This window comes from Saccoglossus kowalevskii, chromosome 6 (genome assembly GCF_978046115.1).
Source record: "Saccoglossus kowalevskii chromosome 6, keSacKowa6.1, whole genome shotgun sequence".
NCBI lineage: Eukaryota > Metazoa > Hemichordata > Enteropneusta > Harrimaniidae > Saccoglossus > Saccoglossus kowalevskii.
In genome coordinates this window covers 13195562-13211108 of record NC_140646.1, presented here as the reverse complement: position 1 = coordinate 13211108, position 15547 = coordinate 13195562, and the positions used below count along the sequence as shown (strand labels likewise).

At 44.8% G+C, this 15547-nt stretch overlaps 7 non-coding genes across 7 annotated transcripts; all 7 read right to left on the bottom strand.

The window, feature by feature from the left end:
• Positions 1–2089: 2089 nt before the first annotated feature.
• Positions 2090–2163, bottom strand: TRNAN-GUU (transfer RNA asparagine (anticodon GUU)). The gene has a single exon. It is a non-coding gene; the product is annotated as a tRNA-Asn (tRNA).
• A 226-nt stretch (positions 2164–2389) lies between these two features.
• TRNAN-GUU (transfer RNA asparagine (anticodon GUU)) lies at positions 2390–2463 on the bottom strand. Its single transcript has one exon. It is a non-coding gene; the product is annotated as a tRNA-Asn (tRNA).
• A 4761-nt stretch (positions 2464–7224) lies between these two features.
• TRNAN-GUU (transfer RNA asparagine (anticodon GUU)) lies at positions 7225–7298 on the bottom strand. The gene has a single exon. It is a non-coding gene; the product is annotated as a tRNA-Asn (tRNA).
• A 3241-nt stretch (positions 7299–10539) lies between these two features.
• Positions 10540–10613, bottom strand: TRNAN-GUU (transfer RNA asparagine (anticodon GUU)). The gene has a single exon. It is a non-coding gene; the product is annotated as a tRNA-Asn (tRNA).
• Positions 10614–12049: 1436 nt separating this feature from the next.
• Positions 12050–12123, bottom strand: TRNAN-GUU (transfer RNA asparagine (anticodon GUU)). The gene has a single exon. It is a non-coding gene; the product is annotated as a tRNA-Asn (tRNA).
• A 1584-nt stretch (positions 12124–13707) lies between these two features.
• On the bottom strand, positions 13708–13781 carry TRNAS-GCU (transfer RNA serine (anticodon GCU)). Its single transcript has one exon. It is a non-coding gene; the product is annotated as a tRNA-Ser (tRNA).
• A 981-nt stretch (positions 13782–14762) lies between these two features.
• On the bottom strand, positions 14763–14836 carry TRNAN-GUU (transfer RNA asparagine (anticodon GUU)). Its single transcript has one exon. It is a non-coding gene; the product is annotated as a tRNA-Asn (tRNA).
• Between the last annotated feature and the right edge of the window lie 711 nt (positions 14837–15547).

Here is a 15547-nt window from a genome sequence, read left to right as displayed (position 1 = left end):
AACCAACCTTTCGGTTAACAGCCGAGCGCGCTAACCGATGGCGCTACAGACACTGCGACATTGGTGTTATGTTGTATTCATATCGCGAATTCACACATGAGAAAATCTGTGTAATAAAAACTTCTACTTCGTCCCTGGGTGGGCTTGAACCACCAACCTTTCGGTTAACAGCCAAACGCGCTAACCGATTGCGCCACAGAGACTACAACAATGGTGTTATATTGTCTTCATATCGCGAATTCACACATGAGAAAATGTGTGTAATAAAAACTTGTACTTCGTCCCTGGGTGGGCTTGAACCACCAACCTTTTGGTTAACAGCCGAACGCGCTAACCGATGGCGCTACAGACACTGCGACATTGGTGTTATGTTGTATTCATATCGCAAATTCACACATGAGAAAATGTGTGTAATAAAAACTTCTACTTCGTCCCTGGGTGGGCTTGAATCACCAACCTTTCGGTTAACAGCCGAACGCGCTAACCAAATGCGCCACAGAGACCGCAACCTTGGTGATATGTTGTGTTGTATTCATATCGCGAATCCACACATGAGAAAATGTGTGTAATAAAAACTTGTACTTCGTCCCTGGGTGGGCTTGAACCACCAACCTTTCGGTTAACAGCCAAACGCGCTAACCGATTGCGCTACAGACACTGCGACATTGGTGTTATTTTGCATTCATATCGCGAATCCACACATGAGAATTTGTGTGTAATAAAAACTTGTACTTCGTCCCTGGGTGGGCTTGAACAACCAACCTTTCGGTTAACAGCCGAACGCGCTAACCGATTGCGCTACAGACACTGCGACATTGGTGTTATGTTGCATTCATATCGCGAATTCACACATGAGAAATTGTGTGTAATATAAACTTGTACTTCGTCCCTGTTTGGGCTTGAACCACCAACCTTTCGGTTAACAGCCGAACGCGCTAATCGATTGCGCCACAGAGACTACAACAATGGCGTTATGTTGTATTCATATCGCGAATCCACACATGAGAAAATGTGTGTAATAAAAATGTGTACTTCGTCCCTGGGTGGGCTTGAACCACCAACCTTTCGGTTAACAGCCAACCGCGCTAACCGATTGCGCCACAGAGACTGCAACATTGGTGTTATATTGTATTCATATCGCGAATTCACACATGAGAAAATGTGTGTAATAAAAACTTGTACTTCGTCCCTGGGTGGGCTTGAATCACCAACCTTTCGGTTAACAGCCGAACGCACTAACCAATTGCGCCACAGAGACTGTAACCTTGGTGATACGTTGTATTGTATTAATATCGCGAATCCACACGTGAGAAAATCTGCGTAATAAAAACTTCTACTTCGTCCCTGGGTGGGCTTGAACCACCAACCTTACAGTTAACAGCCGAACGCGCTAACCGATGGCGCTACAGACACTGCGACATTGGTGTTATGTTGTATTCATATCTCGAATTCACACATTCGAAAATGTGAGTAATAAAAACTTCTACTTCATCCCAAGGTGGGTTTGAACAACCAACCTTTCGGTTAACAGCCGAACGCGCTAACCGATGGCGCTACAGACTCTGCGACATTGGTGTTATGTTGTATTAATATCGCGAATCCACACGTGAGAAAATGTGCGTAATAAAAACTTCTACTTCGTCCCTGGGTGGGCTTGAACCACCAACCTTTCCATTAACAGCCGAACGCGCGAACGGATGGCGTTACAGACTCTGCGACATTGGTGTTATGTTGTATTCATATCGCGAATTCACACATGAGAAAATGTGTGTAATAAAAACTTGTACTTCGTCCCTGGGTGGGCTTGAACCACCAACCTTTCAGTTAACAGCCGAACGCGCTAACCGATTGCGCCACAGAGACTGTAACAATGGTGTTATGTTGTATTCATTTCGCGAATCCACACATGAGAAAATGTGTGTAATAAAAACTTCTACTTCGTCCCTGGATGGGCTTGAATCACCAACCTTTCGGTTAACAGCCGAACGCGCTAACCGATGGCGCTACAGACACTGCGACATTGGTGTTATGTTGTATTCATATCGCGAATTCACACATGAGAACATGTGTGTTATAAAAACTTATACTTCGTCCCTGGGTGGGCTTGAACCACCAACCTTTCGGTTAACAGCCGAACGCGCTAACCGATTGCGCCACAGAGACTACAACATTGGTGTTATATTGTATTCATATCGCGAATCCACACATGAGAAAATGTGTGTAATAAAAACTTCTACTTCGTCCCTGGGTGGGCTTGAATCACCAACCTTTCGGTTAACAGCCGAACGCGCGAACCGATGGCGCTACAGTCACTGCGACATTGGTGTTATGTTTTATTCATATCGCGAATTCACACATGAGAAAATCTGTGTAATAGAAACTTCTACTTCGTCCCTGGGTGGGCTTGAACCACCAACCTTTCGGTTAACAGCCGAACGCGCTAACCGATTGCGCCACAGAGACTACAACAATGGTGTTATATTGTCTTCATATCGCGAATTCACACATGAGAAAATGTGTATAATAAAAACTTCTACTTCGTCCCTGGGTGGGCTTGAATCACCAACCTTTCGGTTAACAGCCGAACGCGCTAACCAAATGCGCCACAGAGACTGCAACCTTGGTGATATGTTGTGTTGTATTCATATCGCAAATCCACACATGAGAAAATGTGTGTAATAAAAACTTGTACTTCGTCCCTGGGTGGGCTTGAACCACCAACCTTTCGGTTAACAGCCAAACGCGCTAACCGATTGCGCTACAGACACTGCGACATTGGTGTTATTTTGCATTCATATCGCGAATCCACACATGAGAATTTGTGTGTAATAAAAACTTGTACTTCGTCCCTGGGTGGTCTTGAACAACCAACCTTTCGGTTGACAGCCGAACGCGCTAACCGATTGCGCTACAGATACTGCGACATTGGTGTTATGTTGCATTCATATCGCGAATTCACACATGAGAAATTGTGTGTAACAAAAACTTGTACTTCTTCCCTGTTTGGGCTTGAACCACCAACCTTTCGGTTAACAGGCGAACGCGCTAATCGATTGCGCCACAGAGACTACAACAATAGGGTTATGTTGTATTCATATCGCGAATCCACACATGAGAAAATGTGTGTAATAAAAATGTGTACTTCGTCCCTGGGTGGGCTTGAACCAGCAACCTTTCGGTTAACAGCCAAACGCGCTAACCGATTGCGCCACAGAGACTGCAACATTGGTGTTATATTGTATTCATATCGCGAATTCACACATGAGAAAATGTGTGTAATAAAAACTTGTACTTCGTCCCTGGGTGGGCTTGAATCACCAACCATTCGGTTAACAGCCGAACGCACTAACCAATTGCGCCACAGAGACTGCAACCTCGGCGATATGTTGTGTTGTATTAATATCGCGAATCCACACGTGAGAAAATGTGTGTAATAAAAACTTCTACTTCGTCCCTGGGTGGGCTTGAATCACCAACCTTTCGGTTAACAGCCGAACGCGCTAACCGATTGCGCCACATATACTGCGACATTGGTGTTATGTTGTATTCATATCGCGAATCCTCACATGAGAAAATGTGTGTAATAAAAACTTCTACTTCGTCCCTGGGTGGGCTTGAATCACCAACCTTTCGGTTAACAGCCGAACGCGCTAACCGATGGCGCTACAGACACTGCGACATTGGTGTTATGTTGTATTCATATCGCGAATTCTCACATGAGAACATGTGTGTAATAAAAACTTATACTTCGTCCCTGGGTGGGCTTGAACCACCAACATTTCGGTTAACAGCCGAACGCGCTAACCGATTGCGCCACAGAGACTACAACAATGGTGTTATATTGTCTTCATATCGCGAATTCACACATGAGAAAATGTGTATAATAAAAACTTCTACTTCGTCCCTGGGTGGGCTTGAATCACCAACCTTTCGGTTAACAGCCGAACGCGCTAACCAAATGCGCCACAGAGACTGCAACCTTGGTGATATGTTGTGTTGTATTCATATCGCAAATCCACACATGAGAAAATGTGTGTAATAAAAACTTGTACTTCGTCCCTGGGTGGGCTTGAACCACCAACCTTTCGGTTAACAGCCAAACGCGCTAACCGATTGCGCTACAGACACTGCGACATTGGTGTTATTTTGCATTCATATCGCGAATCCACACATGAGAATTTGTGTGTAATAAAAACTTGTACTTCGTCCCTGGGTGGTCTTGAACAACCAACCTTTCGGTTGACAGCCGAACGCGCTAACCGATTGCGCTACAGATACTGCGACATTGGTGTTATGTTGCATTCATATCGCGAATTCACACATGAGAAATTGTGTGTAACAAAAACTTGTACTTCTTCCCTGTTTGGGCTTGAACCACCAACCTTTCGGTTAACAGGCGAACGCGCTAATCGATTGCGCCACAGAGACTACAACAATGGCGTTATGTTGTATTCATATCGCGAATCCACACATGAGAAAATGTGTGTAATAAAAATGTGTACTTCGTCCCTGGGTGGGCTTGAACCAGCAACCTTTCGGTTAACAGCCAAACGCGCTAACCGATTGCGCCACAGAGACTGCAACATTGGTGTTATATTGTATTCATATCGCGAATTCACACATGAGAAAATGTGTGTAATAAAAACTTGTACTTCGTCCCTGGGTGGGCTTGAATCACCAACCATTCGGTTAACAGCCGAACGCACTAACCAATTGCGCCACAGAGACTGCAACCTCGGCGATATGTTGTGTTGTATTGATATCGCGAATCCACACGTGAGAAAATGTGTGTAATAAAAACTTCTACTTCGTCCCTGGGTGGGCTTGAATCACCAACCTTTCGGTTAACAGCCGAACGCGCTAACCGATTGCGCCACATATACTGCGACATTGGTGTTATGTTGTATTCATATCGCGAATCCTCACATGAGAAAATGTGTGTAATAAAAACTTCTACTTCGTCCCTGGGTGGGCTTGAATCACCAACCTTTCGGTTAACAGCCGAACGCGCTAACCGATGGCGCTACAGACACTGCGACATTGGTGTTATGTTGTATTCATATCGCGAATTCTCACATGAGAACATGTGTGTAATAAAAACTTATACTTCGTCCCTGGGTGGGCTTGAACCACCAACATTTCGGTTAACAGCCGAACGCGCTAACCGATTGCGCCACAGAGACTGCAACATTGGTGTTATATTGTATTCATATCGCGAATCCACACATGAGAAAATGTGTGTAATAAAAACTTCTATTTCGTCCGTGGGTGGGCTTGAATCACCAACCTTTCGGTTAACAGCCGAACGCGCGAACCGATGGCGCTACAGACACTACAACAATGGTGTTATATTGTCTTCATATCGCGAATTCACACATGAGAAAATGTGTGTAATAAAAACTTGTACTTCGTCCCTGGGTGGGCTTGAACCACCAACCTTTTGGTTAACAGCCGAACGCGCTAACCGATGGCGCTACAGACACTGCGACATTGGTGTTATGTTGTATTCATATCGCAAATTTACACATGAGAAAATGTGTATAATAAAAACTTCTACTTCGTCCCTGGGTGGGCTTGAATCACCAACCTTTCGGTTAACAGCCGAACGCGCTAACCAAATGCGCCACAGAGACCGCAACCTTGGTGATATGTTGTGTTGTATTCATATCGCGAATCCACACATGAGAAAATGTGTGTAATAAAAACTTGTACTTCGTCCCTGGGTGGGCTTGAACCACCAACCTTTCGGTTAACAGCCAAACGCGCTAACCGATTGCGCTACAGACACTGCGACATTGTTGTTATTTTGCATTCATATCGCGAATCCACACATGAGAATTTGTGTGTAATAAAAACTTGTACTTCGTCCCTGGGTGGGCTTGAACAACCAACCTTTCGGTTAACAGCCGAACGCGCTAACCGATTGCGCTACAGACACTGCGACATTGGTGTTATGTTGCATTCATATCGCGAATTCACACATGAGAAATTGTGTGTAACAAAAACTTGTACTTCGTCCCTGTTTGGGCTTGAACCACCAACCTTTCGGTTAACAGCCGAACGCGCTAATCGATTGCGCCACAGAGACTACAACAATGGCGTTATGTTGTATTCATATCGCGAATCCACACATGAGAAAATGTGTGTAATAAAAATGTGTACTTCGTCCCTGGGTGGGCTTGAACCACCAACCTTTCGGTTAACAGCCGAACGCACTAACCAATTGCGCCACAGAGACTGTAACCTTGGTGATACGTTGTATTGTATTAATATCGCGAATCCACACGTGAGAAAATGTGCGTAATAAAAACTTCTACTTCGTCCCTGGGTGGGCTTGAACCACCAACCTTACAGTTAACAGCCGAACGCGCTAACCGATGGCGCTACAGACACTGCGACATCGGCGTTATGTTGTATTCATATCGCGAATTCACACATGAGAAAATGTGTGTAATAAAAATGTGTACTTCGTCCCTGGGTGGGCTTGAACCACCAACCTTTCGGTTAACAGCCGAACGCACTAACCAATTGCGCCACAGAGACTGTAACCTTGGTGATACGTTGTATTGTATTAATATCGCGAATCCACACGTGAGAAAATGTGCGTAATAAAAACTTCTACTTCGTCCCTGGGTGGGCTTGAACCACCAACCTTACAGTTAACAGCCGAACGCGCTAACCGATGGCGCTACAGACACTGCGACATCGGTGTTATGTTGTATTCATATCTCGAATTCACACATTCGAAAATGTGAGTAATAAAAACTTCTACTTCATCCCAAGGTGGGTTTGAACAACCAACCTTTCGGTTAACAGCCGAACGCGCTAACCGATGGCGCTACAGACTCTGCGACATTGGTGTTATGTTGTATTAATATCGCGAATCCACACGTGAGAAAATGTGCGTAATAAAAACTTCTACTTCGTCCCTGGGTGGGCTTGAACCACCAACCTTTCCATTAACAGCCGAACGCGCTAACCGATTGCGCCACAGAGACTGTAACAATGGTGTTATGTTGTATTCATTTCGCGAATCCACACATGAGAAAATGTGTGTAATAAAAACTTCTACTTCGTCCCTGGATGGGCTTGAATCACCAACCTTTCGGTTAACAGCCGAACGCGCTAACCGATGGCGCTACAGACACTGCGACATTGGTGTTATGTTGTATTCATATCGCGAATTCACACATGAGAACATGTGTGTTATAAAAACTTCTACTTCGTCCCTGGGTGGGCTTGAACCACCAACCTTTCGGTTAACAGCCGAACGCGCTAACCGATTGCGCCACAGAGACTACAACAATGGTGTTATATTGTCTTCATATCGCGAATTCACACATGAGAAAATGTGTGTAATAAAAACTTCTACTTCGTCCCTGGGTGGGCTTGAATCACCAACCTTTCGGTTAACAGCCGAACGCGCTAACCAAATGCGCCACAGAGACTGCAACCTTGGTGATATGTTGTGTTGTATTCATATCGCAAATCCACACAATAGAAAATGTGTGTAATAAAAACTTGTACTTCGTCCCTGGGTGGGCTTGAACCACCAACCTTTCGGTTAACAGCCAAACGCGCTAACCGATTGCGCTACAGACACTGCGACATTGGTGTTATTTTGCATTCATATCGCGAATCCACACATGAGAATTTGTGTGTAATAAAAACTTGTACTTCGTCCCTGGGTGGGCTTGAATCACCAACCTTTCGGTTAACAGCCGAACGCGCTAACCGATGGCGCTACAGACACTGCGACATTGGTGTTATGTTGTATTCATATCGCGAATTCACACATGAGAACATGTGTGTTATAAAAACTTATACTTCGTCACTGGGTGGGCTTGAACCACCAACCTTTCGGTTAACAGCCGAACGCGCTAACCGATTGCGCCACAGAAACTACAACATTGGTGTTATATTGTATTCATATCGCGAATCCACACATGAGAAAATGTGTGTAATAAAAACTTCTACTTCGTCCCTGGGTGGGCTTGAATCACCAACCTTTCGGTTAACAGCCGAACGCGCGAACCGATGGCGCTACAGTCACTGCGACATTGGTGTTATGTTTTATTCATATCGCGAATTCACACATGAGAAAATCTGTGTAATAAAAACTTCTACTTCGTCCCTGGGTGGGCTTGAACCACCAACCTTTCGGTTAACAGCCGAACGCGCTAACCGATTGCACCACAGAGACTACAACAATGGTGTTATATTGTCTTCATATCGCGAATTCACACATGAGAAAATGTGTGTAATAAAAACTTGTACTTCGTCCCTGGGTGGACTTGAACCACCAACCTTTTGGTTAACAGCCGAACGCGCTAACCGATGGCGCTACAGACACTGCGACATTGGTGTTATGTTGTATTCATATCGCAAATTCACACATGAGAAAATGTGTGTAATAAAAACTTCTACTTCGTCCCTGGGTGGGCTTGAATCACCAACCTTTCGGTTAACAGCCGAACGCGCTAACCAAATGCGCCACAGAGACCGCAACCTTGGTGATATGTTGTGTTGTATTCATATCGCGAATCCACACATGAGAAAATGTGTGTAATAAAAACTTGTACTTCGTCCCTGGGTGGGCTTGAACCACCAACCTTTCGGTTAACAGCCAAACGCGCTAACCGATTGCGCTACAGACACTGCGACATTGGTGTTATTTTGCATTCATATCGCGAATCCACACATGAGAATTTGTGTGTAATAAAAACTTGTACTTCGTCCCTGGGTGGGCTTGAACAACCAACCTTTCGGTTAACAGCCGAACGCGCTAACCGATTGCGCTACAGACACTGCGACATTAGTGTTATGTTGCATTCATATCGCGAATTCACACATGAGAAATTGTGTGTAATAAAAACTTGTACTTCGTCCCTGTTTGGGCTTGAACCACCAACCTTTCGGTTAACAGCCGAACGCGCTAATCGATTGCGCCACAGAGACTACAACAATGGCGTTATGTTGTATTCACATCGCGAATCCACACATGAGAAAATGTGTGTAATAAAAATGTGTACTTCGTCCCTGGGTGGGCTTGAACCACCAACCTTTCGGTTAACAGCCAAACGCGCTAACCGATTGCGCCACAGAGACTGCAACATTGGTGTTATATTGTATTCATATCGCGAATTCACACATGAGAAAATGTGTGTAATAAAAACTTGTACTTCGTCCCTGGGTGGGCTTGAATCACCAACCTTTCGGTTAACAGCCGAACGCACTAACCAATTGCGCCACAGAGACTGTAACCTTGGTGATACGTTGTATTGTATTAATATCGCGAATCCACACGTGAGAAAATCTGCGTAATAAAAACTTCTACTTCGTCCCTGGGTGGGCTTGAACCACCAACCTTACAGATAACAGCCGAACGCGCTAACCGATGGCGCTACAGACACTGCGACATTGGTGTTATGTTGTATTCATATCTCGAATTCACACATTCGAAAATGTGAGTAATAAAAACTTCTACTTCATCCCAAGGTGGGTTTGAACAACCAACCTTTCGGTTAACAGCCGAACGCGCTAACCGATGGCGCTACAGACTCTGCGACATTGGTGTTATGTTGTATTAATATCGCGAATCCACACGTGAGAAAATGTGCGTAATAAAAACTTCTACTTCGTCCCTGGGTGGGCTTGAACCACCAACCTTTCCATTAACAGCCGAACGCGCTAACCGATTGCGCCACAGAGACTACAACATTGGTGTTATATTGTATTCATATCGCGAATCCACACATGAGAAAATGTGTGTAATAAAAACTTGTACTTCGTCCCTGGGTGGGCTTGAACCACCAACCTTTCAGTTAACAGCCGAACGCGCTAACCGATTGCGCCACAGAGACTGTAACAATGGTGTTATGTTGTATTCATTTCGCGAATCCACACATGAGAAAATGTGTGTAATGAAAACTTCTACTTCGTCCCTGGATGGGCTTGAATCACCAACCTTTCGGTTAACAGCCGAACGCGCTAACCGATGGCGCTACAGACACTGCGACATTGGTGTTATGTTGTATTAATATCGCGAATCCACACGTGAGAAAATGTGCGTAATAAAAACTTCTACTTCGTCCCTGGGTGGGCTTGAACCACCAACCTTTCCGTTAACAGCCGAACGCGCTAACCGATTGCGCCACAGACACTGCGACATTGGTGTTATGTTGTATTCATATCGCGAATTCACACATGAGAACATGTGTGTAATAAAAACTTATACTTCGTCCCTCGGTGGGCTTGAACCACCAACCTTTCGGTTAACAGCCGAACGCGCTAACCGATTGCGCCACAGAGACTACAACATTGGTGTTATATTGTATTCATATCGCGAATCCACACATGAGAAAATGTGTGTAATAAAAACTTCTACTTCGTCCCTGGGTGGGCTTGAATCACCAACCTTTCGGTTAACAGCCGAACGCGCGAACCGATGGCGCTACAGTCACTGCGACATTGGTGTTATGTTGTATTCATATCGCGAATTCACACATGAGAAAATCTGTGTAATAAAAACTTCTACTTCGTCCCTGGGTGGGCTTGAACCACCAACCTTTCGGTTAACAGCCGAACGCGCTAACCGATTGCGCCACAGAGACTACAACAATGGTGTTATATTGTCTTCATATCGCGAATTCACACATGAGAAAATGTGTGTAATAAAAACTTGTACTTCGTCCCTGGGTGGGCTTGAACCACCAACCTTTTGGTTAACAGCCGAACGGGCTAACCGATGGCGCTACAGACACTGCGACATTGGTGTTATGTTGTATTCATATCGCAAATTCACACATGAGAAAATGTGTATAATAAAAACTTCTACTTCGTCCCTGGGTGGGCTTGAATCACCAACCTTTCGGTTAACAGCCGAACGCGCTAACCAAATGCGCCACAGAGACTGCAACCTTGGTGATATGTTGTGTTGTATTCATATCGCAAATCCACACATGAGAAAATGTGTGTAATAAAAACTTGTACTTCGTCCCTGGGTGGGCTTGAACCACCAACCTTTCGGTTAACAGCCAAACGCGCTAACCGATTGCGCTACAGACACTGCGACATTGGTGTTATTTTGCATTCATATCGCGAATCCACACATGAGAATTTGTGTGTAATAAAAACTTGTACTTCGTCCCTGGGTGGGCTTGAACAACCAACCTTTCGGTTGACAGCCGAACGCGCTAACCGATTGCGCTACAGATACTGCGACATTGGTGTTATGTTGCATTCATATCGCGAATTCACACATGAGAAATTGTGTGTAACAAAAACTTGTACTTCTTCCCTGTTTGGGCTTGAACCACCAACCTTTCGGTTAACAGGCGAACGCGCTAATCGATTGCGCCACAGAGACTACAACAATGGCGTTATGTTGTATTCATATCGCGAATCCACACATGAGAAAATGTGTGTAATAAAAATGTGTACTTCGTCCCTGGGTGGGCTTGAACCAGCAACCTTTCGGTTAACAGCCAAACGCGCTAACCGATTGCGCCACAGAGACTGCAACATTGGTGTTATATTGTATTCATATCGCGAATTCACACATGAGAAAATGTGGGTAATAAAAACTTGTACTTCGTCCCTGGGTGGGCTTGAATCACCAACCATTCGGTTAACAGCCGAACGCACTAACCAATTGCGCCACAGAGACTGCAACCTCGGTGATATGTTGTGTTGTATTAATATCGCGAATCCACACGTGAGAAAATGTGTGTAATAAAAACTTCTACTTCGTCCCTGGGTGGGCTTGAATCACCAACCTTTCGGTTAACAGCCGAACGCGCTAACCGATTGCGCTACATATACTGCGACATTGGTGTTATGTTGTATTCATATCGCGAATCCTCACATGAGAAAATGTGTGTAATAAAAACTTCTACTTCGTCCCTGGGTGGGCTTGAATCACCAACCTTTCGGTTAACTGCCGAACGCGCTAACCGATGGCGCTACAGACACTGCGACATTGGTGTTATGTTGTATTCATATCGCGAATTCTCACATGAGAACATGTGTGTAATAAAAACTTATACTTCGTCCCTGGGTGGGCTTGAACCACCAACCTTTCGGTTAACAGCCGAACGCGCTAACCGATTGCGCCACAGAGACTGCAACATTGTGTTATATTGTATTCATATCGCGAATCCACACATGAGAAAATGTGTGTAATAAAAACTTCTACTTCGTCCCTGGGTGGGCTTGAATCACCAACCTTTCGGTTAACAGCCGAACGCGCTAACCAAATGCGCCACAGAGACTGCAACCTTGGTGATATGTTGTGTTGTATTCATATCGCAAATCCACACATGAGAAAATGTGTGTAATAAAAACTTGTACTTCGTCCCTGGGTGGGCTTGAACCACCAACCTTTCGGTTAACAGCCAAACGCGCTAACCGATTGCGCTACAGACACTGCGACATTGGTGTTATTTTGCATTCATATCGCGAATCCACACATGAGAATTTGTGTGTAATAAAAACTTGTACTTCGTCCCTGGGTGGGCTTGAACAACCAACCTTTCGGTTGACAGCCGAACGCGCTAACCGATTGCGCTACAGATACTGCGACATTGGTGTTATGTTGCATTCATATCGCGAATTCACACATGAGAAATTGTGTGTAACAAAAACTTGTACTTCTTCCCTGTTTGGGCTTGAACCACCAACCTTTCGGTTAACAGGCGAACGCGCTAATCGATTGCGCCACAGAGACTACAACAATGGCGTTATGTTGTATTCATATCGCGAATCCACACATGAGAAAATGTGTGTAATAAAAATGTGTACTTCGTCCCTGGGTGGGCTTGAACCAGCAACCTTTCGGTTAACAGCCAAACGCGCTAACCGATTGCGCCACAGAGACTGCAACATTGGTGTTATATTGTATTCATATCGCGAATTCACACATGAGAAAATGTGGGTAATAAAAACTTGTACTTCGTCCCTGGGTGGGCTTGAATCACCAACCATTCGGTTAACAGCCGAACGCACTAACCAATTGCGCCACAGAGACTGCAACCTCGGTGATATGTTGTGTTGTATTAATATCGCGAATCCACACGTGAGAAAATGTGTGTAATAAAAACTTCTACTTCGTCCCTGGGTGGGCTTGAATCACCAACCTTTCGGTTAACAGACGAACGCGCTAACCGATTGCGCTACATATACTGCGACATTGGTGTTATGTTGTATTCATATCGCGAATCCTCACATGAGAAAATGTGTGTAATAAAAACTTCTACTTCGTCCCTGGGTGGGCTTGAATCACCAACCTTTCGGTTAACTGCCGAACGCGCTAACCGATGGCGCTACAGACACTGCGACATTGGTGTTATGTTGTATTCATATCGCGAATTCTCACATGAGAACATGTGTGTAATAAAAACTTATACTTCGTCCCTGGGTGGGCTTGAACCACAAACCTTTCGGTTAACAGCCGAACGCGCTAACCGATTGCGCCACAGAGACTGCAACATTGTGTTATATTGTATTCATATCGCGAATCCACACATGAGAAAATGTGTGTAATAAAAACTTCTACTTCGTCCCTGGGTGGGCTTGAATCACCAACCTTTCGGTTAACAGCCGAACGCGCGAACCGATGGCGCTACAGACACTGCGACATTGGTGTTATGTTTTATTCATATCGCGAATTCACACATGAGAAAATCTGTGTAATAAAAACTTCTACTTCGTCCCTGGGTGGGCTTGAACCACCAACCTTTCGGTTAGCAGCCGAACGCGCTAACCGATTGCGCCACAGAGACTACAACAATGGTGTTATATTGTCTTCATATCGCGAATTCACACATGAGAAAATGTGTGTAATAAAAACTTGTACTTCGTCCCTGGGTGGGCTTGAACCACCAACCTTTTGGTTAACAGCCGAACGCGCTAACCGATGGCGCTACAGACACTGCGACATTGGTGTTATGTTGTATTCATATCGCAAATTCACACATGAGAAAATGTGTGTAATAAAAACTTCTACTTCGTCCCTGGGTGGGCTTGAATCACCAACCTTTCGGTTAACAGCCGAACGCGCTAACCAAATGCGCCACAGAGACCGCAACCTTGGTGATATGTTGTGTTGTATTCATATCGCGAATCCACACATGAGAAAATGTGTGTAATAAAAACTTGTACTTCGTCCCTGGGTGGGCTTGAACCACCAACCTTTCGGTTAACAGCCAAACGCGCTAACCGATTGCGCTACAGACACTGCGACATTGGTGTTATTTTGCATTCATATCGCGAATCCACACATGAGAATTTGTGTGTAATAAAAACTTGTACTTCGTCCCTGGGTGGGCTTGAACAACCAACCTTTCGGTTAACAGCCGAACGCGCTAACCGATGGCGCTACAGACACTGCGACATTGGTGTTATGTTGTATTCATATCGAGAATTCACACATGAGAACATGTGTGTTATACAAACTTATACTTCGTCCCTGGGTGGGCTTGAACCACCAACCTTTCGGTTAACAGCCGAACGCGCTAACCGATTGCGCCACAGAAACTACAACATTGGTGTTATATTGTATTCATATCACGAATCCACACATGAGAAAATGTGTGTAATAAAAACTTCTACTTCGTCCCTGGGTGGGCTTGAATCACCAACCTTTCGGTTAACAGCCGAACGCGCGAACCGATGGCGCTACAGTCACTGCGACATTGGTGTTATGTTTTATTCATATCGCGAATTCACACATGAGAAAATCTGTGTAATAAAAACTTCTACTTCGTCCCTGGGTGGGCTTGAACCACCAACCTTTCGGTTAACAGCCGAACGCGCTAACCGATTGCGCCACAGAGACTACAACAATGGTGTTATATTGTCTTCATATCGCGAATTCACACATGAGAAAATGTGTGTAATAAAAACTTGTACTTCGTCCCTGGGTGGGCTTGAACCACCAACCTTTTGGTTAACAGCCGAACGCGCTAACCGATGGCGCTACAGACACTGCGACATTGGTGTTATGTTGTATTCATATCGCAAATTCACACATGAGAAAATGTGTGTAATAAAAACTTCTACTTCGTCCCTGGGTGGGCTTGAATCACCAACCTTTCGGTTAACAGCCGAACGCGCTAACCAAATGCGCCACAGAGACCGCAACCTTGGTGATATGTTGTGTTGTATTCATATCGCGAATCCACACATGAGAAAATGTGTGTAATAAAAACTTGTACTTCGTCCCTGGGTGGGCTTGAACCACCAACCTTTCGGTTAACAGCCAAACGCGCTAACCGATTGCGCTACAGACACTGCGACATTGGTGTTATTATGCATTCATATCGCGAATCCACACATGAGAATTTGTGTGTAATAAAAACTTGTACTTCGTCCCTGGGTGGGCTTGAACAACCAACCTTTCGGTTAACAGCCGAACGCGCTAACCGATTGCGCTACAGACACTGCGACATTGGTGTTATGTTGCATTCATATCGCGAATTCACACATGAGAAATTGTGTGTAATAAAAACTTGTACTTCGTCCCTGTTTGGGCTTGAACCACCAACCT